The sequence below is a fragment of the Callorhinus ursinus genome, unplaced genomic scaffold (genome assembly GCF_003265705.2).
Source record: "Callorhinus ursinus isolate GAN/ISIS: 27379988/994484 unplaced genomic scaffold, GSC_fseal_2.0 scaffold25, whole genome shotgun sequence".
Classification (NCBI taxonomy): domain Eukaryota; kingdom Metazoa; phylum Chordata; class Mammalia; order Carnivora; family Otariidae; genus Callorhinus; species Callorhinus ursinus.
The window spans coordinates 33,833,495-33,858,565 of NW_027397087.1; the positions used below are offsets into that span (position 1 = coordinate 33,833,495).

General features: G+C 54.7%; 1 protein-coding gene across 6 annotated transcripts in view; it reads left to right on the forward strand.

The window, feature by feature from the left end:
• The first annotated feature begins 3,767 nt into the window (after nucleotides 1-3,767).
• PAQR5 (progestin and adipoQ receptor family member 5) overlaps nucleotides 3,768-25,071 on the forward strand; it is a 74,911-nt gene continuing 53,607 nt past the window's right edge. For 2 of the 6 annotated variants that reach the window (XM_025884458.2, XM_025884457.2), the window contains exons 1-2: nucleotides 19,876-20,234; nucleotides 20,561-20,962. The gene's annotated coding sequence lies outside the window, so the exon portion shown is untranslated. Of the gene's footprint in view, nucleotides 3,898-19,875; nucleotides 20,235-20,560; nucleotides 20,963-25,071 lie in introns of those variants that run through there. The other 4 variants (XM_073877278.1, XM_073877282.1, XM_025884459.2 and 1 more) reach the window with 4 other exon arrangements.

Sequence of the window (25,071 nt, forward strand, 5' to 3'; positions counted from 1 at the left end):
AGTCCCCCCAACTCACTGCCTTAGCCTCCTGTCTCCTCTCTAAACAACCAGGTGGGGCAAGATGCTGTAGGAGGCGCTCTCCCAGCCAGCTGAGATGTGGTGAGAAATCGAGGGACCACGAGTGTCCCCGGGAGGAGGAAAGACACTGTATTGGATTGAATGGTGTCCCCTAAAAAGATAAGGCCACGCTCTAGCCTCCGGTCCCTGTGACTGAATTGATTTGGGGAAAGGGGTTTTTGCGGATGTAATTAAGGATCTTGAGATGAGATCCTCCTGAAGCCAGTGACTGGAGTCCTTACACAAGTGGGAGAGGATGCAGAGAGACGCAGAGGAGAAGGCCGTGTGATTGCAGGCGGGCCACCACAAGCCCAGAACCTGCCGGAGCCCCCACAAGCTGGAAGAGACAAGGACTCACTGTCCTGCGGGAATTTCGAAGGGCGTGTGGCCCTGCTGACACCTGCATTTAAGACTTCTAGCCTCCAGGACAGTGGGAGAGGGCGTTTCTGCAGTTTTACGCCACTGCACCTGCGGTGATTTGTTTCGGGCACCCGAGGAGACCAATGTCTGAACGCAGTGGGAAGGGGAAGGGAAGCTCTTCGAGAAGTTCCTGTCAACCGTCAACCATGTACTCCCCCTGAGCAGCCACTTCTTTTCCCCATGGAATGAGCCTAATACTTCCAGCCCTTGGTGAGGCAAGGCGAGAGCTTTGTCAGGGGCGCTGTCGGGCAGTGCTGGCCCCTCCCCCGGCCTCAGTTTTCTCATCTGCCAAGTAGAGCAGTAAGCCCGGCCTGAGGACTCCGTCGCAGGGACCCAAGAGGAGGGACAGGACCTGGGGGCGAAGTGAGGGTTGGATGTACCCACGTCCCGCTGGGAAGTGCAGGCGCGCGGTTCCTGCCGTCCGCCAAGGCCCTTTGGAAAAAGAGCACAGACAGTCTGGGCCCCTTTGGGAGGAGCTGGCCGGCCCCCCGGGGAGGAGGCTCTGGTTGGGAAAACTACTTCTGACACCGGGCGCCGTGCACGTCCAGGTGCCAGGGAGGGCAAGCGGGAGAAATGGGAGACTCCAAGTCATATGGAAGGGGAGGGACTGTCCTCCCAAAAAGGGTATTTGCATTGTGTTGTTAAAGTGTCCCAAGGAGAACCGACATTTCTGAGCGATGGCCCCCCTTTCCCCCCCGCCCTCCCTCGGTCCCTCTGACCCCTCGCAGACGCACCCCTTTTGCAGTTCATCCTCTCCTTGCCATGAAGAGATGCAGTGCCCAGCCTAGCGTGGGGCACATCCACAAAAGTTTACTGAGGCCCTCGAAAAGAAACAACAAAACCTAAGTGTTAAATTCACTCGGCACTCTGAGGTTCACAGGGCACTTCCAAAAGCATTCTGTGGTCACCACGATCAACCCTGCAAAGAACAAGCTTCGGACCCCCGCTCTATAGGTAAGAAACTGATGGTCAGAGAGGAGAAACAGCTGCTCAAGGCCATCTCAACACAGGCTGCCGGACTCCTGATGCTCTTTCCGAGTCACCTCACTGCCTTCCTGACATGTCATCTGCTGCCTCACTGGGTAATTTGGGGTCTGTGCCTCCCCAGGAACATCCTGTGCCCGTATCTCCCAACTAGTGTGGCCTCAAAATCCTCCAAGGTCTGCAGTTCCCAGCCTCGCTTTGTAGACCTTCCCTGGGACTCGAGCACCCTCCCCTCTGCTCCCCACCTTTGTACCTTGGCTCGGCTCCTTCTCCTGGGCTAGCATGCTCCTCTCAGTCACTAGAACATTCCCAGTCCTTCGCATGCTTCCTGTGCTTTTGGGCTGCATAGGGGGCCCAGACCCTGTACAGAGTCCTGAAGTCCTGGTTCAAGTTCTAGCTCTGCAACCCTTGCTGAGGCTGTGACCTTGGCCACGTCACTCTTCCTCCCTGGGTCTCCATTTCCTCCCATGTGAAATGGGGAAGTTGAACCCAGTACTCCATAAAGTCTTCTCCATGTGGTCTAGAGTGCTCCCTGCTCCCCCCATTACCCTGCCCTGGCCTCCCTGTGTGTATCCACAGCAGCCCTCCTTGCTCCACATCCTCCACAGGGGTCCTGTTTCACGATTCCGCGAGGCTTTAATCTCCCTGCAGCAGAGGTGAGGGGCTGCGGCCCCTGCCCACCAGGCCTGTGGCCAAGACAGGCTGATCAATTAACTGGTAATCCACCCACCACCCTCCTTCAGGTTTCAGAAGCCTCTTAATCTTCCCTCTTCAGTTCCCAAGGTGCACACGGAGAAGCCTGCAGTGGGCAGGAGTCCGGTGGGGCAGAGGTGGCCCCCTGTTCACCTTGGTGGGCGATGCTGGTGGTGGGCCGTGTGCCCGCACTGTGTGTGCCACAGCTTCTGGGGAGGGGGGTGCGGCCAGCACTAGGCTTTGAACACCTGACACCCTATTCTGCCTCCGTAGCCCATCACCGTCACAGGCATCAAAAGATGACATCAGAAAGCACACAGCTCCTTGCCTTGCCTTCCCCTTCAAAGGGCTTCACATCTCACACGTCATTTCGTCCCCCAAACCCTTGGGAGGGCAAAGTCAGGATTATTAACGAGGGATTTGCCTGAGGCCACTCCGAATTCAGCAAAAGCTGGGCCTGGGATCCACTCTCCCTGTGCTGACCATTTTTGTCAACTCTGGTTTGCACAGGCTGGCTGCCTGTTTGCGTGGCCTCGTCACTTCCCTTCAAGAACTTACATCTGAAAGGACAGGCTGATCTGGACTGAGACACATGCACATACACACACTCCTTTATGATGCGCGGCTACAAGAAAACCTAGGCAAGACGCCCAGTAGCTTGATTCAGTATCCATAAAAAGGGCCTTAGAGATAATTACCTCACAGCAACTGGGGAAACTGACGTTCAGAAAGGGCTAGAAACTTGTCTAAGGTCACAGAGTTAAATGGAGGCCTCGGGACTCCTGGTCCTGCGCTCCTTCCATTGTGTCTGTATATTTAACGAGGCAAGGCAGGAAGCAGCAAGATCTCAGAAGGCCTGGGCGGGCAAGGAAGGATGACCTCCATTTCAGAAGTTTTGTCCAAAGGGTGCATTTTCCTGAATTCCTAGGGGGGTGGGGGGGGCAGGCAGGAAGTAGCCGCAACCTGCTCCTTCAGCACCTGGGAGTAGCCACACAGGCTGGACGGCTGTTTCTATTTGTCCCCTGTGTCCCTTCAACTCTTGTCACTGCGTCCACTGAGTGGCAGAAGTCCAGGCCCAGCCCGTTGCAGACCTCGGAAATGGAGTCCTGGGGAAAGGCGGAGGGTGGCAAAGCTCCCCTGGGCAGGGGCATTCCGGAGAGAGCCGGTGGAGCTGACGCCAAGGCCAAGAACAGCGCGGGGTGGGGAGAGGACGTGGTGGGGTGGGGCCGCGGGTACCCAGTTGTACTTTTCCTTCCCTGTGCTCCACCCCGTGCATTCTTCTGAAGGGCAGGCTCCCGGCCCTTGCCCCCACCCCGGGAGTGGGGGTGGGCGTGGAGCGCGTGGAGGGGTCCAGGGGGTGGGCGTGGGGCCTATGCGCCCCTCACGACTCGACCAGGCGCACGGCTTCCGTGGCATCTCGGGCGGACGAACGGTGGGCGCCGCTCCGGAGGTCACCGAGTCGGGCGTCGGGGGCACGTGGTTAGGTGCGGGCCGGCGGCGGGAGGGGTGCCCCCTGCCCTCGGCTCCTCCCCCGGGGCCGGCGCGCCCCGCCCCGCCCTGCGCGGGCGGGCACCGGGGGCGGGACCCGCGGGGAGGCGCGCCGACCGGCCGGGCCAGGTGCAGCGCCCGCGTGTCTGGGGGCCGCTGCGGCCCCGGAGGAGTGTCCCTGTGTCCGGCCGGCCCGTGCTGCGCCCCCGCGCCCCCTCGCCCCCGCGCCGGCCGCCGGCGACCCTCGGAAGCCAGGTAACCGAGGGCGGGACTCCTGGCCCCCGCCGCGCGCCTCCTCCGCACCTGGGGGGTTCCACGCGCGCCCCGCCGCCCCCACGCTGCCTGCAGCCCCGAGGGCCGCTCTCGGAAAGTTTGCGCCGGGACGGCCGCGCCCCGGGCGGAGCGACGGGCAGCCGCGGCCCCGCACGTCCCTGCCCCGGGGGTCCTGTCGCGCGGGGGGCCGGGGCGGGCGCGCGGGGTCTCCGCCGCCACGGGGGATGCTGGCCTTCTCGCTCGTCCCGTCCTCACCCCCCCCCCGAGCGGTTGCGTCCCCCTCGTCCGCCCTCCCCCCCCCCCAGTCCCCTCACAGAGTCCTGCGATGGGGACTGCGGAGTTGGCGATTTCTGGAGGGATGTTTACATTCGCCCTTCCCGCCGCCTCGGGCCAGATACACGGAGGGAGAGCGTGCCGGGGCAGGAGGGGTGCGGGTGAGGGGGCGGCCTCTGCCCAGGGCGGCCATCTGGGCCCTGCTGAAGTGGGTGCCGAGCCTCGGGGAGGTCCCGGCTCCTGCCCTGCCTTCTGGCAGGCCGCCGCCCGCCTGGGCATCCTTGGCTCCCCCCAAGCCCCAGTCCCGCGCAGGAGAGAGCGTGGCCCCGCAACCCGGCGGGGGGCCTGGACCGATCTAGAGCTCCCTAAGCCTTGCTGATGTGAGCAGAAAGGGCGTCGTGCAGCCCACTCAGTGTGGGGTTGGGGGTGAAAGATGCCCCTGCCCACGCAGAACGAACGGGACAGAACAGACGAGGAAGGTCCGCGGATCAGAGAAGAGCTAACATCACTAACATGGACGCATCTCTGATTTCATCCGCCTCCCCCCTCCGCCCCCCCCCCCCCCCCCCCCCCCCGCCAATAAACCAGTGAGGCAGTGGGTCTTATTCCATTGGCAAATGAAAAAGAAGAGGCTCAAAGAGGTTAAATAATTTGCTGGGAAAACGTGGTGGATCTGAACTTCAGGGCAGTCTCCTAGAGCCAGACGGTTGGTCCTCCAGTTTTGCTGGGCCCCTGACTCAGCAGGGGTTTATTTCTTCTCCCCTCTTCCCTCGAGGTCCTTCCCCTGGAAGGGGTAGGCCAGGAGAGGGCCCCTCCAAGAAGAAATAAAATCGGGTCAGGCAGCTCCTGGGAGAGAACCAGCTCCTTGCCCAGCTACAGGACTGCAGGAGGGCAGGCACCTGTTAGGGTCACTGCCCTTGCCGTAGTACCTGGCTCGCAGGAGGTGCTCAGCAGAACTGAGCGAATGAACCTGAAATGACAGAGATCCTTTTCCAGCTGATGGATCTCTGCCCTTGGCAGGGAAAGAGGGTCCTCTGGAAAGTTGGACTCAAAAAGGTGCCTACTGCCCCGGAGGGTCCTTGACATCCTTTCCCACTTGGGGCAGTTTGATGCTTTATAAATCACTGAGCACATCCATAATCCCATGTGCTTTTCCAGACAGGTAGGCTTTCCCTTTTCGCCGGATCCACTTCTTGTCAGGCCAAGGAGAAGCAGAGGGAGGTGGGTGGGTTATGTGCCCAGCTTGGCCCTGCCCTGGGAGTAGGGGGCCCTGTCCCATCTGTGCCGGCTTCCAACCCAGCCCTCCAGGAAACCTTACTGGAAGCTTGACTCTTTGCCTCGTCCCTCTCCTTCCCCATTCATGGGGGCAACCAGGGACTGAGGGCAGAGAACTTGCTTTCCTGGGCCTCGGTCTCCTCATCTGCAACATGGGGACAAGAGAGTCTGCATGACTTTATGAGTGAGTGGCCCAAAGGGCTCTCTGTAAGCTTCTGTGTACGTGTGTTAGCCTGAGCTCCTCACGTGGGCTGTCCCTTCCGTCTGGGAAGCGACCACACACGCATCTTGGCCTCCCTCAGAGAGCTGGCCTTATCCTGAGCATGCAGTGGGCTCCCAGGAAGTACTCCTTGAGCAAAAACAATTTCAACAGGAAGAGAAATTCCTAAAATTGGTGGAAAATGGGAGTTTTTAATCCTTTTTCCCATCCCCATGTAAGTAAGGAGAGAGGACATTCCACCATATAGGGGAGGTTTCAGGAGGAGGGACCAGAGGGGCCTGAGAGCCCCTAGAGGTGGAGGTGGTCAGTGTCTGGCGCATTCAAGGCCATGGTCAAGTGCGGAAAGCACAGCAAGGGGTGTAGGACTTTCCATGGCAGCGCCCTGAAGACTTCTGAGGCCCTGCCAGGCACTCCGTCCCCCTGAACTCCTCTGCAGACCCTTGGCCTCAGGACAGACCGGGGCGCTCAGAGTTGGTCAGTTCCGTTCCCTGGCGGAGGCCAGTGAGAGCATAGCTGGGATGCAAGCCCTTGCAGCCCCCGTCACCGCTCCCACCCCCCACCAGCTGTCCCCGCACACATGTAGCGCCCTGCCCAGCTTCCTACTGCCAGTGCCTGAGTCTTAACAAGAACCCAGCAGAGGAAGAGCTTAAGACCCAGAATTTCTCAGCTGGAATAGCGTTTGAGGTCCTATCCCTTCTACCCATTCCCTGCTCGATTTTCCATGGTATTTATCACTATCTAACGTCCTGTCTATTTTAGCCAGGTCCCCTACACCTGGCTGTTAGGGATGCGTAAGAGTTGCCTTGGGAAAATGTTCAGGTCACCTAGAGGGACAGCTCCTCGGCAGAGCAGATGGCCACCAGCATAGGGTGATTTGAGAGAGCCAAGGAGGAGTGCTCCCATTAGACCCCCATCCCCAAAAGAAGACTCACAGGGCTGCTCTCCAAAGGTGGGCAGTTCCTTTGTTAGTGGTAAAAACAGTGCCCCTCTCAGGCAGCCTTTCAAAATTCCCCGGGACACTAAAGAACCAAGGAGGACCAAAGCCAGGCCCCCCTGCTGCGCTGGGGGAAAGGATGGAGCTCCAGATCCCTGCGCCAGGGGTAACAAACCAGGCTGAGAAGGTGTGACTATGTGTGTGGGCCAGGAAGAGTGAGGACATTATTCCGCCCAAGGTCCTGTGGAAAGCTTGGGGCTCTGAGGCCTCACTTAGGAATCTGATAAGAGTGGTTTCCTTGGAGGACGCGAGAACTACATAGGTGTAGGGACAAGCAGAATGGAGAAACTCGAGTGTGGGGGTGGAGTGGCGGGCCAAGAATTGTCCACCGTAGAAGCTGGAACTTTCTATGTGATCAAAAAAATATGGGACATGCCTAGACACACACTAAGCAGCTTCAACCCCCACCCCTACCCCCAGTCATTCATCCGGCTGCCATTTTTCAGGAAAGGAATTTTATCTGTGTTTTAAGGCAAAACTCTGGGGCCCCGTGGAGTCAGCTGGAGGAGAGATGTGACAATAAGATTTTCCAAGGAAGCTGGCAGGGGCATAGGTGGGAGGTGGGGTCCCTGGAGGCATTTCCTTCTGACATGGGAAGTGTAGCCCCTGCCTTCTTTCCTGATTGCTTGGAGGGGGCGATGGTTGCATTTTTAATACTGGTAATAAGCATGCGATATTTGTTGGCTGGTTGCCAGGCACTGCAACCCAGCAGGCCACACAGATGGTCGGAGAGCCTGGAGGCCAAGGTGGCTGGCACCCCGCACCCCAGAGGAACCTGCCCACACAGTAGATTCGTGGGGAGCTTTGGCTGTTTCCCCAAGCCCCGTTCTTGACACCCACCCAGATCCTTTCCCATTGTCATTGTGGCTTGCCAGATTAAGAGTGGGAATGCCCCTGTGCATGGGCGTTAGGGGAGACACCCAGTAATTGCGCCTCTAAGTATGTATAGGAGTTGACCCACTGCTTGGAAAATTGGGGAGGAAGGGGGCAGAGAGGTGGAGGGAACAAAGATAACACTTACCTGAAGAAATGAATCTGTCCTGGTGACTCCTGGGTCCCAAGCCACTGCAGCTCCCCCCCCACCCCCATCCCTGCTCCCCAGCTCCTCCCTATGGGCTCCCTTGCCCTGGAGCGGGCGAGGCCCAGGCCTGAGACAGAGCTCCTGTGTTCCTGACCCCTGGTGTTCTCCTTATCACCGCCATCACGACGAGTCCGGTGGCTTTCGGCAACAGGGGATGGAAAAGTACGTCTGTTGTGACATCGTGTGAGTCAGCCCTTCAGTGATGGGGTGCTCTGTCAGCTCTGACACCTGGCCCTGTGCCCTGGTCTTGGCTCACAGTTGGGAACACCTGTGCGGGGAAACGACAAGGGTCCTTGGGGGGAAAGGACAAGGGTGACTCTAGATATTATTTTGAAATTATGCAGGTGGCAGTGAGAAGCCAGCAGGTACAAGAGAGACAATCACTTTTAGCGTCTGGGAGAAGAGGCGGGGGCCCCCAAAGCAGTGATCCAAGGTGTGATTCCTGCCCACGCCGTGTCCTGTGAGGCGGGGTTTGCGTTAGAGAGCTGTCCTCGCTCCTGGCCTTGACCCAGGCCGGGCCCACCCCCAGCATGCTCCGTGGGCCTGTGCGTAGTGAATTTTGCCTAGGCGTCAGGTGGGCATTTTGCCCCAGCACACCGCAGCCCCGGAGACGTTCTTCCCCTTTGATTATTCGGGAGCCCCGTGGCCAGGCTGACCTTGGTGGGTTGACTGGGAGCCTGTCAGAAGCACAGAGCCCAGCCGTCACGGGCTTTTCGATCCCGTGGTCCCACATTCGGCCACTCTGCCAACTTGCTACCAGAGTTGGTCACTGCACGCCTGGTAGCTGGAGGCTGATGTGGCCGGCGGGGAACTGGATTCTAATTCTGGTACTATCTCATCACAGTGTGACTTTGGCTCCGTCGCTTCCTGGGCCTCAGTTTCCTCGTCTCTAAAAGACAGCTTGGCTTAGATCAGGGTTTCTCACCTCAGCGCTCCCGAGGTCTGGGATTGCTCTTCTGGATAGTTCTTTGTTGTGGGGGCTGTCCCGTGCATTGTGGAATGCTCAGCAGCATCCTTGGCTTCTACCCACCCCCACCTGCCCCCACCGGGGGTGCCAGGAGCACCACCTCTCACTTCCTTCTTGACAACCAAAGATGTCTCCAGAGGTTGCTAAATGTCCCCTGGAGGCAGGATCATCTCCGGTTGAGAACCCCCGGGTTGGATGATCCCTGAAGACCCGCCTGATGATTATCCTCAGGATGGGGGACACATTTATCTTTCCTAGTCCCTGTTTTATAAATATGGGCTGTGCGTGAACAAGAAGCCTGGGGATGGGGGCTCCAAGGGCTTGTAGGGTGGGACATGAGCTATGAGAAAAAAGGGAGTCTCTGGGTCCCTGCCTCTTGCTGAGCACCGAGGGCAAGTCCACTTTGCCTTCCAGACCTTGGGTTACATAAGCAAGTGTGTGTGTGGGGGGGTGCAGGCCTGTGGCCGGCACACACACTAAGGTCAGCAGCCTTCCACCAGTGACTGATCATCTCCCTGTGCCCTAATGACTGAGCTTCTCCTCCTCCTGTGCAGGCTCCTGTGTCCCCCCCCGCCCCCCGCCTCTCGCCGCCTGCCCCTGGGGAGGACACAGGAAATGAACCAGCCCACCCGCTGGGCAGAGCCCAGTGGTGTTGGGCACAAGGGCCACACAGCCTGCACCGACCCAGCCCTGGTTTGGTTTTGTTTATTCCTCCCAAGTGAGCTGTTTATTAACTTTGTCCACAGAAGCCCCTTCTGACCTCACCGCTTGATGGAATGAAGATGTCTCTTCTCCAGGGGTGGGAGGGGTTTGCCCATGGATGTTGGAGGTAAATCCCTGCTCTGGAGACGACAGGCTGTGAGATTTGGGATAACGTTAACCACAGTGATTGGTTTGGGTTATTCTTTCTTTTTGTTTTAAATTTTTTTTTAAATTGAGTATACTTGCTATATAACATTGATTTCAGGAGTACACCGTAATGATTTGATGTCTGTACGCACTGCAAGGGGGGGGCGGTCACCGTGGTAAGCCTGGTTACCATCTGTCCTCATTCCAAGTTGACTTTTAGGACCTACTCTCGACAGCTTTCAAGTAAGCACAACAATATTACTGACTCCAGTCACCATGCTGTACGTCACATCCCCATGACTTCTTTATTTTGTGATTAGAAGTGTGTACCTCTTGACCCCCTTTTTTCTTTTTTTTTTTAAGATTTTATTTATTTATTTGACAGACAGAGAGACAGCGAGAGAGGGAACACAAGCAGAGGGAGTGGGAGAGGGAGAAGCAGGCTTCCCGCCGAGCAGGGAGCCCGATGTGGGGCTCGATCCCAGGACCCTGGGACCATGACCTGAGCCGAAGGCAGACACTCAATGACTGAGCCACCCAGGCGCCCTTGACCCCCTTTTCTTATCCGCACTGAAGGCCTGTAGATGGCTCTCAGCGGAGGGGCTAGGAGCAGTGAATTAATCAGATACAGCCCCTGCCTGCAGAGGCCTTCAGTCCGGGAGGACAAAGATTCAGTCTGTAATTGCAGCGTCACCAATGTCCCCTGTAGACGCTGTACCCATTGACCACTAACTAGAACTCTGTACCCGTTAAACACTAACTCCCCATCTCGTCCATCCGCCGGCCCCTGGTGATTACCATTCTTCTTTCTGTTTCCACGAATCTGACTCTCCCAGGTACCCCGTGTGAGCAGGATCTCGTGACGCGCGAACTCCTGTGTCTGGTTGTTTCACTTAGCATCCTGTTGTAAGGCTCATCTGTGTTGAAGGGGCATCAGATTTTCTTTCCTTTTTTAAAACATTTTTAAAGATTTATTTATTTTAGAGAGAGAGAATGAGAGAGCGAGAGAGTGTGGGGAGGAGGGGCAGAGGAAGAGGGAGAGACAGAATCTCAAGCAGTCTTCCCACTGGGCGCTGAGCGTGGAGCCCGCCATGGGGCTCGATCTCCTAACCCTGGGAGCAGGGCTTGAGCCGAAATCGAGTCGGACGCTTAACTGACTGTGCCACCCAGGGACCCCAGATTTTCTTTCCTTTCGAGGACTGACTAGCATCCACTGTACGGATGTGCCACATTTTCTTTATCCGTTCATCTGTGGACAGCCCTCTGCGTTGCTTCTACTTTTCGGCTGTCGTCATTCGTGCTGCTGTGAACGCGGCTGCGCAGGTATCTGTGTGAGTCCTTGCCTTCAGTTCTTTGGTGTGTATGTTCCCAGAAGCAGAATTGCTGGATCCTATGGAAATTGTGTTTAACTTTCTGAGGACTCACTGTCCTGTTGAGGAAGAAGTGTTAGAGCTAGGTTTTAAGGATGAACATGAGATACCCAAGCATTTAGGTAAAGGGAGAGGGGAGGAAGAGAGGGAAGAGGAGGGGGAAGGGAGGGGCGGCGGCGGGGGGGGGGGCGGTAGCCTAACTGCTGCCATGAAACAGTGGTGTGTGTGCTCGGGGGCTGAAGCAGGGTGTGGCGGACGAGGAGGCGGGAGGGTAGAGTGGGAAGGGTCTGGGACCAGGCTGGGGACCCTGGGCTCCGAGCTGTGAGAAGCATGGAAGGGTTTTTTGTGTTGCTTTAAAGATCTGATTTATATGAGAGAGAGAGAGAGAGAGAGAGCACGCGAGTGAGAGGCAGAGGGAGAGAGAGAATCCGAAGCAGAGTCCGCGCTGAGCACAGAGCCCGTGGCGGGGCTTGATCCTGCAACTGTGAGATCATGACCGGAGCCGAAACCCGGAGCCGGGCGCTTTACCGATTGAGTCCCCCAGGCGCCCCTTTGGGAGGGGTTTGGAATCGGGAAGTGATACAGGCCAGTGACATCTTAGAAGAATGTCACAGGGAGCGGTGTCACAGGTGGACCGGGAGGGAGAGAGGCTTAAAGCAAGAACCAAGAGGGACAAGACTGGGTGGATACCACTGAAGCCACGTTGTTGGGGTGCGTGGAGAGGGAGCGGGTGTGAGGGTGGGCGTGCTGCACAGGGGTGTCTCTGCGTTTGTGCTTTGGCGGCCGGGTGACCTGTGGTGCCGTTGCTGGGTCAGCTTACAGGGGAGTAGCCGGTTTGACAAGATGATGAAGGGGGAGGCCGGGACCGGATGGCCTGAAGGGTCTCTTAGAAACCCCCCCTCGGGTGGGGACGAGGGTTTAGGGGGTGGGCAGAGCTGTGGTACAAGGAGAGGAGCTGGTTAAGGGACCAGGGAAAAGACTGCCATGGGATGGCACAGAGGACCCAGTGGAGCTGGACATGGAATAGCCTCTGCCTGGGACAGGTCCAACCCTGTGCACTTCGTATCAATCCAGACAATCCATCTCTATGCTTGAGGCTGGGCACTGGGGGTGGAGATACAGAGATAAACATGAGCCAGTGACTCGAATTCACGCATTCATCCTGTAAAGCTTAGAAAATGGAACTTGCCCAATACCTTTGCACAGTTAAACATTTAATCACATTGGGGACAGGTGATAATGGAGTGTGTTTTGAAAGCATGTCATGGGGACATGGTTTAGTCTAGGTCAGGGTTTCTCACCTCAGCTCTACTGACATTTTGGACCAGAGAATTCTTGGCTGTGGGGGCTGTCACGTGCATTGTAGGATGTTTAGCCCATTAGATGCCAGTAGTTACACACCCCCAACCCATTTGTGGCAACCAAAAATATCTTCTAGACATTGCCAAACGTCCTCTGGGGGGACAGAAATCACCTCTAATTGACATTCTTTGGTCCCGGAGGCCAGGAAAGGCTTCTTGAAGCAATGTTAATCCGAGTTCTAGAAGATATATAAGAATTAATCAAGATAAAGCAGGAGCAGGTGTGGGGAGCAGAAGGGAGAGTATTCAGGGCACAGGTGACAGTGTGTGCAAAGGCCCTGAGGTGGGAAAGAGCATGAGGGGAAACTGGCAAAGGGAGCCTTGGTGGAGGTAGGGAGAGTGGCTGGCTTCTAGGGATACTTGGGAGGGAGCATGGGCAAGGAAGCCTCTCTGACGTGGAGGATGGAAGCTGGTGAGAGACACTTGGGCATGTTGGGTTGGAGACCCCTGGAGACTTCCATGTGGAGCCCTGAGCTCAGAAGAGAGGTCTGGCTGGAAATGCACATTTGGGAGTTAACCTGCATACCGATGACGAGTGAAGCCTCGGGGTGGATGAGGTAGCCGAGGGGGAGCGTGTGGACCAAGAAGAGAAGAGCGAAGAGGAGGACCTGGAGGTGAGCTCCACCATTTAGAGACCGGGGAGGACTGCCCAGAGAGGGAACAGAGAAACCCGCAGGGCTTGATGCCCTGGAAACCCAGGGAGGCGTGTTCAAGGGGGAGGGCGTGGCCGCCGTGAAGTGGGTGGGGCCAGAGCCAGGGGCCGCTGGGGGCTGGAGACGAGAAATCAGGGAGGCCGGTTCCTTTGGGGCAGCTCCGGCAGGTCGGGGGCGGGGCAGGTGGGGAGTGAGGCAGGAGGCAAGGGAGACAGCTGACAGCTCCAAAAGCTTGTCTTTAAGAGGTGAGAAGAGAGTTCTGGAAGCCAGAAAGGAACGTGGGTCAGAGAAGGGGCTCGTTTTGTTAATTTAATCTGCTCTTGTGACCCCCCACTTTTTTTTTCTTAGAAAATAAATGTACATGGCTCAGAATTTTAAAAAGTTGCACAGATTTCACTGTGAAAAGTTTCTATCCCCCATCTCCCTCGACCTCCTAGTGCTCTCCCTTCTTGGAAGCAACTTTACCAGTTTTGTATGTACTCTCTTGCCTGCATGAGTCAGAACATGCATATATAGAGTCATTCTCCCCAAATGGGAGCCCACGGTATGTTCTTTTCTGCCCCTCATTTGTTCTTTTCCCACTTAGCTGTCTTGGGATGCTTCCAGATCGGTATGTAGAGTGCATCTTCATTCTTGTTTATGGCTATAGAATGTTCCACTCTATGGATGTCACATAATTTGAGGAATCTCCTGTTTTTTGGACATCACAAACAGTGCCCCACTGAATCACCTTGTGCTTTAGTCGGTTTGCAGTGCAGGTGGTTACCCGTGGAATAAAGTCTCAGAGGTGGAATTGAAGGACCAAACAGGTATGTGCATTTATATTTTGAGAGACATCAGCAAATTGCTCTCCATAGAATTTTTAGGAAGGTATACTGCCAGGAGCAATGTGCGAAGGTGCTTGTTTCCCACGCCCTGATATTTGCCAATCTGGAAGACAGAAATAGTTTCTCAGTAGAGTTTTAATTTGCATTTCTTTGGCTATGAATAAGGGTGAACGTGTTTTCACACATGAGAGCCACTTGTGTTTTCCTTTCTGTGAACTGTCTCGTCATATGTTTTGCCTTTTTTTTTTTTTAAGATTTATTTATTTATTTTTGAGGCACAGGTCGGGGGGGGGAAGAGCAGAGGGAGAAGGAGAGAGAATATCAAGCAGGCTCCATGCTGAGCGTGGAGCCCGATGTGGGGCTTGATCCCATGACCTCAAGATCACGACCTGAGCCAAAACCAAGAGTCAGACGTCGAACCGAGTGCACCACCCAGTGCCCCTGTTTTGCCTACTTTCTATCAGGTCGTTGGTCTTTGTCTTACTGAATTGGACGTGATCTTTATATATTAAGGAAACTAGTCTTTTGTCTAGAATATCAATTACAAGTGTTTCCTCCACAGTCGATCAAGGTTTTTGCGGTTGCTGCTATTTTTTTAAGAATTATGGATGCCGACAGGGAGAGTCACCTGAGTGGCAGGTCCCTGGCATGGAGGTCCCTGAGGAAGCATTGGGGTGGGTTCCAGATTGGGAAACTCCTCTCTGCTGTGTAACAGACAGAGGGAGGGAGGAGGCTGCCGGGCAGATAGTGGAGTTGGTCCAGGGATGGGGTTGTGTTGACGAGGTGTCAGGAGGTTAGAGGGGCAGGAGAATGATGGTATTAGCAAGAGAGCGATTGGGTTAACAAGCCCTGGAAACTGAGCTAGAGGAGGGGAAGTGAGTGGATGGTGTGGTGTGCTTTCTCAGGCTCTGTGTTTGTCTGTTGGGCACCCTTTAGTTGTGGGGCCAGACTAACAGTGGCAGTTGCTTAGATCTTGCCTGTGATCTGGCATCTTCCTTATCTCACTCTGGCACACCATGCCAACGTCTCCTGCCCCGAACCACCCAGGCCCAACGACCAGACAACTAGGGACAGCTCCTGGACCCCGAAGCCCACCTGAACTGTTCAAACTAGCCAACCCGAAGCCAGTCATCCTGCCCTGCCTTGCCTTCCCCTCCTTCCTCTCTGCCCCCTGACCGGCACTGGTGCTTCTCCACCTGGCCCTGCGTGGCATAACACGCCCCCCTCAGGAAGTGTGAGTAAGCACAGTCTTCTTTCAATGGCATTAGCCTCTCTTCCTGCCACTTGGTCACCTCCATAAATTAAAATCCTGTGCGTACAGTTGAGACAACAGTGCCCTAGGACAGGGACAGAGTATGAGGGCCTATAAACTGCAGGTCCCAGGGAGGCTCTAGAATGCCACAGTGTGGGTGGTGAAATGAGTAGGCTCTCAGGGCGGGCTTCCTGGAGGAGGTGGTCTGGAGATGAGGCAAGGCCTCACGGTGGGGATGGCAGGAGCGCCAATCAGGAGACACAGGGGAGTGTCTGCGGACGAGGGTGGGCAGTGGGCAGAACCGAGGCTGGAGAGAAAGATACGAGAGGAGGCAGGTGTGACCATGTAGGGGGAGAAGAAGCGATAGGGTTCATAATGCAGGGCGGGTCCTGTGGGTACTGTTTGAAAACAGTTTTTTAATTCCCAGGAATAATTTGACTTTGTGTTAATGCCCTCTGGGGGTTCCGGGTGGGGCTGCTTAAGATGAAGGGTCTAAACAGTGCCTGGTGGTCCAACCCAACTCTTGCTAAGACAGCAGACTCCCCTGCCCCCTTCCTTTTTTGTTGCTGCATTAACAGCACCCATCCCTGGACGAACTCAACCCTCCGCCTTCACTCCCTCAACGTGCTACCACCAGCATCCCCACACCTGCACCCTGCTCCCATCTTTCTGCCTGTTACGTGGTGGCCACGTTTCCCCTCCTGTCTCAAGGGAGCCTCCACCATCCTGGTGGTTTCTGCCTTCTCCATGAACACCCGCCCCTCTCTTCCAGAGCCTCTCTCCCTCAGCAGCAGATGCCACACCGGCCAACTCGTTCTCAGCTTCATGGCATTTGAATTGAGAAGAGAATTCTTGAAGACCCAACAGCCTTGGAAACATGGCGAACAGAGCAATATCTATGGCCTTGTTTGCTGGGGGCCCTGATCCACACTGCCGCAAGTCACACAGAGTCTTTTTTGGGGGGTGGGGGGGCAGAAGTTGCCTCTTCTAATAATGTTGGTCTTAGTTCCTTGTCCTGTGCGCTGTAAGTCAGTGAGTCCAAAGGGAGTTCATGAACCCACGCACACAGTTGGCGATTACTCGTGCTACCTTGCGATTTCTTTATTGTTGCCCAGAGCATTATTTACCTTTTTGAGGGTGGAATTTGTGGGGAAATAATCTCATATTCACCATGCACCCATCTAGTTTTGATGAACTCTGAACTGGGCCGTGGGCTGTGGGGCTTCGAATCGTGTTGTATTTGCTTTGCTCCCCCGCCCCCCAAGGAGAGGCACCGTGTAATGATTCACCAACATGCCATGCAGGCCCAGCTGCCAGTGCAGAGAATAAAGGGAAGCCAGCTGGGCTGTGGTTGGCAGACCAGACTTCTAGAAAGAGGAAGAGCTCAAGCAGACAGCAGGTGTGGAAAAGGTGGCAGAGGGGACGGAGGAGACAGGAGGTCTGGCGAGGAGGCCCCCACATTTCTGGCAGTCCACCGGCCAGCCGTCTGTGAGGGGAGGTTGAGGGTCAGGCCTCCGGCGTGGCCTGAGGATGGTGATGGCTACCCTGGGGTCAACAGGGGAGCCACGAGGTTGGGAAGGGACAGGAGGCAGCAGAGCTTTGTTAGTGCGTGTGTGTGTGCGTGTGCGTGTGTGTGTGTGCGTGTGTGCGTGTGTGTGTGTGTGTGTGTGTGTGTGTGTGGCGGGGGCTGTGCATGTTGCACCCTCTCTGCTTGCAAGGGAGCCCTGGGGACCCTGGAGCTAGATGGGATGGGGGTGGACTCAGTGACCTTGCACTTCTGTGAGTCCAGTGGGGGTGTGTTGCCTCCCGAAGGATCCTTCGGTTGCCCCCAGGGCAGGAAACAAGTGTTTCCCCAGATCAGGGCTCCCTGATGCTTCTGCGGGGGATCCTTTTGAAAGCAGAGGTGGGGAGCTGCAGCTGGGGGAAGAGAGGGTGCCAAGGGGGGAGGGTGTTGGGTTCCGAAATGTGGGATGTCAGTAGTTTATTTCTTAGATGTTTTCGGTACATATGCTCTCTAGAACCTGACTGATGGTTTGAAAAAAAAATGTAAGTGGTGAAAAAAGGAAATTGTGTGAAGGAGGATGAAACATTTGGCTTAATCATGAGGCTGGAGAGAGGATGTGGGAGGGAGAAAGTGACACTCTGCTCCCCCCCCCCCCAGTCCGGTTTGGCTTAATCTTCACTGTCTTCCCGGGGACAGTTCCTCCAAGTCCAACAGATGCTTGAACGTTGACACGTTGCTTCCCAAGACTGGGGGCTTCTGGACTTTCCCCAGGCCCAGCTTGCTGTGTGATCCCCAGGAAGCGGCCCAACCTCTCTGGGTCCGGGTTTCACGCCCGGTGTCTCTCCTGGAGAAGAGAAGTTTTGTCTTTTAGCTTGGCTTGCCATCCTCAAGATTTCCTTAAGGGTCTGAAAAGAGCGCAAGAGGGGTCTGAGAAAGTGAATTCCTCGGGGTTGGGGGGGAGTTGTCGGGCTGGGCCCGGGGCCCGTGGGCCTCCACCCAGCCTGCCTGGGTGTGCAGAGTGTGAACACCCACCCTTCATTGTCCCAGGGCCTCAGATTTGACTTTCAAAGGGAAAGCACCTGTCCTGATCAGCTGGGCCTCGTTCCAGTAAAGCCGGCTTTGTTCAGGCCCCTGTGCTGGTATGAGGGCAGAGGCTGAGGGCTCTGTGGGTGACATGGCTCCTGCCGGGGGGAGGGGGGGCAAAGCGCTTCATGCACCTGGTCGTGCATGGCCGGTCATGCCGCCAGCACCCCTCCCCGAGCGCCTGCTGCTGTGGGCAGGTGCACCCCCTCCCATGTCCTCACTCTGGGGTGAGAAACCAAGGCACAGGCAGGTCACGAAGCTCAGTTAGAGGCCCTTGGGCCTCCCAGGGAGAGTTCAGTCAGGTGTGAGCCAGGTCTTCGGACTCCTTGCTTGTGTTTTCTTCCCACAAACTGTTTATGATGGGCCCTCCATAGGGGGGGTGCAGCCTATGGAGGCTGCATTCTCTGCCCTGATTTATCCCCCTGGAGCGCCAGTGATTGTGGGAGTGAATTCACTTTGCTCAGGGAGTAAGAGCTGAGCCTCTGTAGGAAAAGTGAGAGGAAAAAGATTTCCTCTAATAATTTCAGCTCATCCCCGTGACACCTCCCCTGTCCCGTGTTCCGGGATGCACCCGAGGCCCTTCCTGTAAGATCCTGACAAATGAATCCCTAATGGTGAAATTCGCACAGTTGAGGTGGCCACTTTCCTCCCTCCTCACACAGATGCCAAACCAGTGTGGCATCCCGGGGCCAAGAAATGAGAGACCTTTTTCCAGGTGTGTGTCCGCCTCGACGGCACTTCCTGCTTCACAGTGCTCTGGGGGACGCTGTAGGGACATGTATTTGGGAGAGGTATTTTCAGCATGAAAGTGATTTTTTCCTTCTCACTTTTCGTATGGAGGCCTGGTGTTCCCTCCCTGGGCAAAGTGAGTCCGTGTCCACGCTAACCAGCTGCTGTAGGGGCTTTCGGGGGCAGGAAGGGAGGACCAGAGCTCAGGGACAGATGCAGCTAGAATCCCCCCTTCCCACTGTGCCCTGCTTGTCAGTTCCACGCTGCAGACTCCGGTGGGCCCTCTTGGGTTCTGGGCAGACCTCAGAGCAGGAGTGCAGGCCCGCTGGGGCCTCAGAGGTGGTCTGGCAGCTGAGGCTCTGGGAAGGTGGGGGTTTATTCTTTATGCCCTCCTGAGCTCCGGCCACACGGTCTTGGGGGCTGATTTGGAACGACCTATTATTCCCATTTTTCAGAGGTTTTTGAATAATGCATTTTGCCTCAGCCCTTGAACAAAGCCTGTGCTTACTATTAATGCTAGAATAATGACCTGTGTCACATGTCAGCCACTGGGGCTCTTAATCCACTGCTGCATTCAAATATTGGGAAATATATTGCTTATGACATTGGGCTAGCAGGAAAAATACCACTCCATCGAGGAGGAAGGAGGGTCAGTTTTGTGATCTACCTAGTAGCCTGTGGCCGGCCCGAGACATCAGGACATCCTGTCGGCTCGGGCACCACTGAACACCCACTGCGTACCAAGCGCTTACCCACTGGCTCCTGTTCATGCCCGAAACAGACCCGAGAGGTAGTCACTCTGGGGCTTATAAAAGCGCCCACGCGGGGCCATATTGTGAAAATTCAGTGGAGTGTAAAATGCCCATAAGGGCTTGGAATAGACCAAGTGCTCAATAAATGGGACTTCAAATCAATGTCATCCCCATTTTACAGAGGAGGAAAGTGAGGCCGAAAGAGACTCTGGGACTCAAAGCCAGGCCGACCTGACTCCAGAGCCCAGACTCCCCCGTCTCGGGTGGGAACGATCGTGTGTGTTTGTGTGTGATGGAGGCTCCTGCCTGTCTACACTCCTCAGTTCCTGTAGGGCCACTTGCAAGTCACGTCCTTTTCTGTCTGGGCCCTCTGTCCTTCTTTGACCTTCAGTGTCCTCTCGTCAGCTGAGAGTTGGGCACATGCCCTCCACCCCCCCCACCCCGCCGCCCCAGTCCATGTGAACTTCTTTCTTCTGCCAGTTCACGCTTCCCTGGCTCCTTGCCACCCCTGACCATTTCCCCGGCACCAGTGCGCTGTGTTCTTTGGGTAATAATTACATGGACTAGTTCACGCACCAGTCGGATCAGTTAACAGTCCCTCCACAGTCCCTCCCCAGGCCCGGTGTGTGAAGCTCAGGGTTAATGATTGCTAAGGAAATCGGCTCATGAATTTGAATCATCTGAGGAGGAAGTCGGGAGGGACGTGTGGCTTTGAACCACTTGGCCTGGAGGGGGCCTGCTCCCCGCGCTCCTCACTGCCCTCGCCTTCCTGTTCTCCAGCTCTTATCTCTCTGAATTCAGCACCACCAGTATGCCGGCCCACTCTCCCGCCCTGGGCCTTTGCTTTACGGTCCCCCTCCCTGGGGGCACCCTTCTCTCCTCTGCCAAAGCCAGCCCTTCTCCTCTCAAGCTTTACTTTCTCCGGGAGCCTTCTCTGACTACCCGACATCCTTGCTCTGGGCCCCTTCTCGGAACTCCCCTGCACAATTGGGCAGATTTTTCTCCTGAGCTCTCCCTAGCATGTCAGGCACTGGGCTTGATTCCTGGGAGTCAGCAGTGAGCGTGTCAGGAGCCTGCCGTCCAGGAGGGGGATAGACATGCTGCCCCGGGAGCGCCCGTGCAGCCCGAGGTACGGCAGGGGTGCCCGAGGAGGCCCGGAGGCAGATGGGAGGTGAGGGGCTGGAGTCTGAGGGGCTTGGGTGGACACTGAAGGGGGAGAGAGAACTTTCCAGGCGGACAAAATCTGGGGGTATACGGGTGTCTGGAAGTGGAGAGAGCAGTGCGTAGAAGCATGATTGGGTGGTCAGATGATGATCTGGGTGTGGACGTGCGGCCTTCGAGGCACCTGTGAATCACCAGGTGGGTGTATCCAGGAGGCAGGTGACCCCTCAGAGAGGTCTGTCTCCTTCCTTCCCATGGATCCCTCACAGTTTATTACTATGTCTGTCTCCTCAGAAAGAAGGTATCTCTTGGAGGGCCGCCATGATTTCTGACATCCCGCTCAGCAAGGCCTGAGTCATGGGCACCTGCTCCCTGAGAGAATGTGGAACTGAATCTAAAACTTGCCTCCTTCACGGCCCATCACAAACCCTCTCTCATTCGGCCTTTCTCCCCTCTGGGCACACGCGTTCCACCTTTTCCTGCCGGCCCTGATCCCCAGCTCCCCGTTCTTCCTCTCACTTTGGGCTCGGAGTGTCTTGTCTCCCGAGTGGACCTAGGCTAGTAGAGGTGGACAGTCCCAGAAGCTCAGGGCAGTGGTCTCAGGACTGGGCCTTGTGTGGGACTCAGCTTTGGAGCTGGATAACCAGGCCGGTTTCCAGGCGGCCCCCCTGAGGATTCTGACTGCGAAGGCCTGAGGTGAGCTCACCTAGTCCGTTCTGTGTATTCAGCCTTGAGCTCTGGGTCTTTGGATGCATGGTTGAGTTTGGAACTTCACGTGAAAGAGGTTTTCCAGGCCCCTGTCTCGACCGGTAACATCACCCTCCTGCCCAGGATAGGTGCCCCAGACCCCACCTGGATATTTTCCAGGTGGGGAGCTCAGTGCCCATGGAGCAGGCCTTCCTCCCTGGGGGGCAGTGCCTCTGTGGTGTGAGCAGAACCCGCCTCCCAGAAGAAGCCCTCTGGGGGTCTTGGTTCTGACCTTAGGGGCTGCACGGCCTCCTCCAGGGTTCCAGACCTGCCTTCTCAGGATGTGGGAAGGTGCTGGGTGCCTCATCCTTGCCAGGTCCCCCTCCTTTCCTTCCTCCTGAGTCTGGGCTGTCTTGCAGGCTGACAGCCTTATCTCAGACTTTAAGTTTCTGATCAGATTAGAGGCTTGGGAAGCGGGTAAAGATGGGATCATGGATTCTCTAGCAGCCTGACATTTGACCCCAACGGTTAGGACCTGTATTCACCCTCCGTGACCTGGCAGGGACTCACCCTTTCTCAACCTAGGGGGAGGAACCCACCTATGCACCTACCCTGGAGGCCAGCGAGTTGCGAGGTGTGGATGCCCTGGTCTTCACCCTGCAGAGCTCAGTGGCAGACTAGCTTTGGGTGGACCCTGCTCTCCCCTTGGGACTAGAATCTTAACAGTCTCAACTCTGGCCATGCTGTGGTCACTGGGCTTCACCTTCCTTCCCTGACCTGTAGAGAGCTTACCTTAATTGAGCTGTGGTGGGCCCAGGGAAGCACTATATTTTAAAGCTTTCTAGGTGGTTCTAAGGTGCATCCTGAGTTGAGGACCGTTGGGCTACATGTCCGGAACCCATCAGGCTAGCTCCAACTATGCATGGGGATAGTTACATGGGAGTAAAAGAGCCAGGGCCCTGTTACTCTGTATATCCCATAATACTGAAATGTTATTTTATATTACATGTACTTTATACATTTTGTAAAAAGGTATTTAAAAATTTAAGTCAGGGGGCGCCTGGGTGGCTCAGTCAGTTGAGTGTGTGACTCTTGGTTTCAGCTCAGGTCATGATCTCATGGGTTGTGGGATGGAGCCCCATGTAGGGCTCCTCGCTGGGTGTGGAGCCTGCTTAAGGTTCTCTCCCTCTGCCCCTCCCCCGCTCAAATGAATAAATAAATATTTTTAAAAAATTTAAGTCAGTAAAACCAAATACTTAATAATCAAAAATACATAAATGTATGCCTTAGAACATCAAATAAATGGAAAGTTGATAAAAATAGACATTACAGATCTGAAGTCACAGATAAACAAAAATGAAGTAATAAAAACGTTAAAATCTACACACTTCAAAAACACCAAATCTAGTCATGAAAAATTGAAGATGAAATGTTATTTGATCCCTTTTCAAAGCAGAATCTTAAAAAAAAAAAAAGTGTGTTGGGGCATCATTGTATCTCGAGCATGTATTTTTCCTATCAAACTTTCGATAAAAAGCTTTTCCCGGCTCTACTCTAGCCGGGGAATGGTGAGAAGATAGATTTGTGAGATATCTTCAAATGTTTTCCGCTGACAAGGCCTGTTGGCTTTTTTTCAGGGACTGCTGTCTTTTATTTATAAGGAGCCCTAGCTCTTGTTCCTGAAGCATTTCCGGTTTGTCCTCAAATTCTTTGGTTTTATCTTGTTCAGATGGAGAGTCTGAGGCAGCATTTCCTGTATCAGTTTTGGAACTGTCGTGCTGATATTCCCTATGTTAGGAAAGTCAGTGAATAGAGTAATGATTATTCTAGCAACAGAGTTTTGCTTTGTCCGCCGCTGTGCAGTGTCTGAGGAGGACTCGAGACGTAGGTCACATTTCAAGGGTTTTGGTTGGGTTTTTTTTTTCCCCCCTTGACGTTGTGATTGTCTCCTTTTTAAAACATATACAAAAATTCCATGCCTGACTTCAACAGTGACCAACTCATGGCCAGTCTGCCTTCATCTCTACGCTGACCTGCTCCCAGCTGGATTCTGTCAAAGATGATCTAAGATACTGTATCATTTCATCTGTAATTCCTTCACTGTTCATCTCTTAGTGAAAAGGGCTCTTTAAAAAACACAGCTGTGGTTCTATGATTGCACCTTAAGAATTGATCATTTCTCACTGTCATAAAATATCCGGTGTTCAGATTTCCCCAGTTGTCTCATACTTTTTTTTTTTTTTTTTTTTTTTTTTTACAGTTGGTATGAGATTTCAGATCTTAAAAATCGGGAAATAAACATTTTGGACCAGCGAAAATACAGCATTTTGGCACGGAGGTGCAGGATTTATGAATAGAACCTGGCAACCACTGGGAAGAAGGTTCTAGATAAGTGGGCCAGACCCTGCCTTTGGGGTTCAGAGTGTCGTGGGCAGTGGAAGTCATTTAGTTGTTCAGCAAACATGCATTCAATCAACAGTGATACCGTGCCCAGTCCTGGGCTGGGCACCGTGGACATAGCAGTGAACCGGGCATACTCAGCCAGTGTTGCCAGCAGGGACCCTAGGCATTTCACTGTGAAATTTGCAAATGGGATGATAAGAGACTCTTGCAAATGATACTTGAGTTTAGCCTTGAAGAATGGGTAGAATTTCATCCAGAAGAGAAAGTGGAGGAAGAGGTGTCCCACTCTTAGTAAACAGCAAGTGCAAAAAAAAAAAAACATGGAGTGTTCAAGGACAGAGCAGAGTGAAGGGGTGTGAAGGGGTATGGGGCATGTGGCAAGGCTGCTGGGAGGTGATGCCGAGGCTGGATGGGCTCTGGAGGGCTTAAGGATATGCTAAGGAGCGGGGTCTTCTAGGACCTTCCGGAGGAGACCCCAGGACTTTGTCATAGGAACGTTAAGTTTGGACCATGAGTCAGGAGAGCAGAGCCTTATAGGAACTATGAAGAGTTATTTGGATTTGTAAGCCCTTCCTGGAACCCTCCACTAGACCAGGAGTCCCGCCTGTGGGGGGCAGGCCTATGTCTGCCTTCAACTCCATGGATCTCCGGGGCTGGCCTGGAGCGGGGCACACACAAAGTGCTCACTATGTGTCCATTGATGGATGACCTCCCCATGCTCCCAGCGAGGGCACTCCTGCCCACCTCCACCTTCACCATGGTCATGACAGAGGGAGCTCCCTTAAGCTGCAGCTGGGGGAAATATGGTGGCTTTTCCAAAATGGGTGAGCTATTTGGCTTTATGCATCTGCACCCCACTTACCCTGAATGGCGGACTGCAAGGCCAGGGTTGCCCCTGGGCCAGCAGGCAGGGTGGGGTGCAGGGAGGAAGGCTCAGATGCAAGATTCTCAGGTGGGCATATGAGGAAATGCTGGTATTTGCAACCCGTGGATTGGTTCGCAAAGCTAACATCTCCAAGACTCTCCAAGGGTTCCCTTATTTCCTTTTAACAGCATTCTTGCTTTGGTGAAAAAAAAAAATGACCCATGCTCATTGTGGGCAAACGCCGGTGTCATAGAAAAGGAGGAGGAAGAGAGTAGAGCAAATCCCTTGGGCTCACCGCTACCGTCTAGAGGGAGCCATTTTGAACACTTCGGGGAACATCCTTCCAAACACTTTTCTGTCCATAAATACAAGCAGTTAACTGTAACACAGTTTTTATGGATGGTGTTACAAGATTTATGCCGCTCCATAACCTGCTTTTTTCATTTAACAACATGTCGTGACACCGTTTCCTGTCAGTAACCACAGGTCTGTAAACATTTTTAATAGCCGCGTGCTGTGCAATTTTGCATGGCTATAGCATAACTTACCTAGGCAGCTCTCCAGTGCCAGAAATTTGGATTGTTTCCATCTTTTCACAATGTGCTAAAGAATATCATTCAGCTCTTTCGGATGTGCAGTCATTGCCTAGCAGTAAATATCTAGAATAGCTGGGATAGCTGGAACAAAGGAAAGGCTTGGTTCACTCACCTAGTCCTGAAGCCAACTGGGAGATCACCATGGCAACCTCTCCCCGCGTGGAGCGCCCGTTAGCTACACCTCCAGCCGGGGAGGTGGGTCACAGCCCGAAAGGTAATAGTCTATTTTCAAGCAAAATTCTAAACCCAGGGCA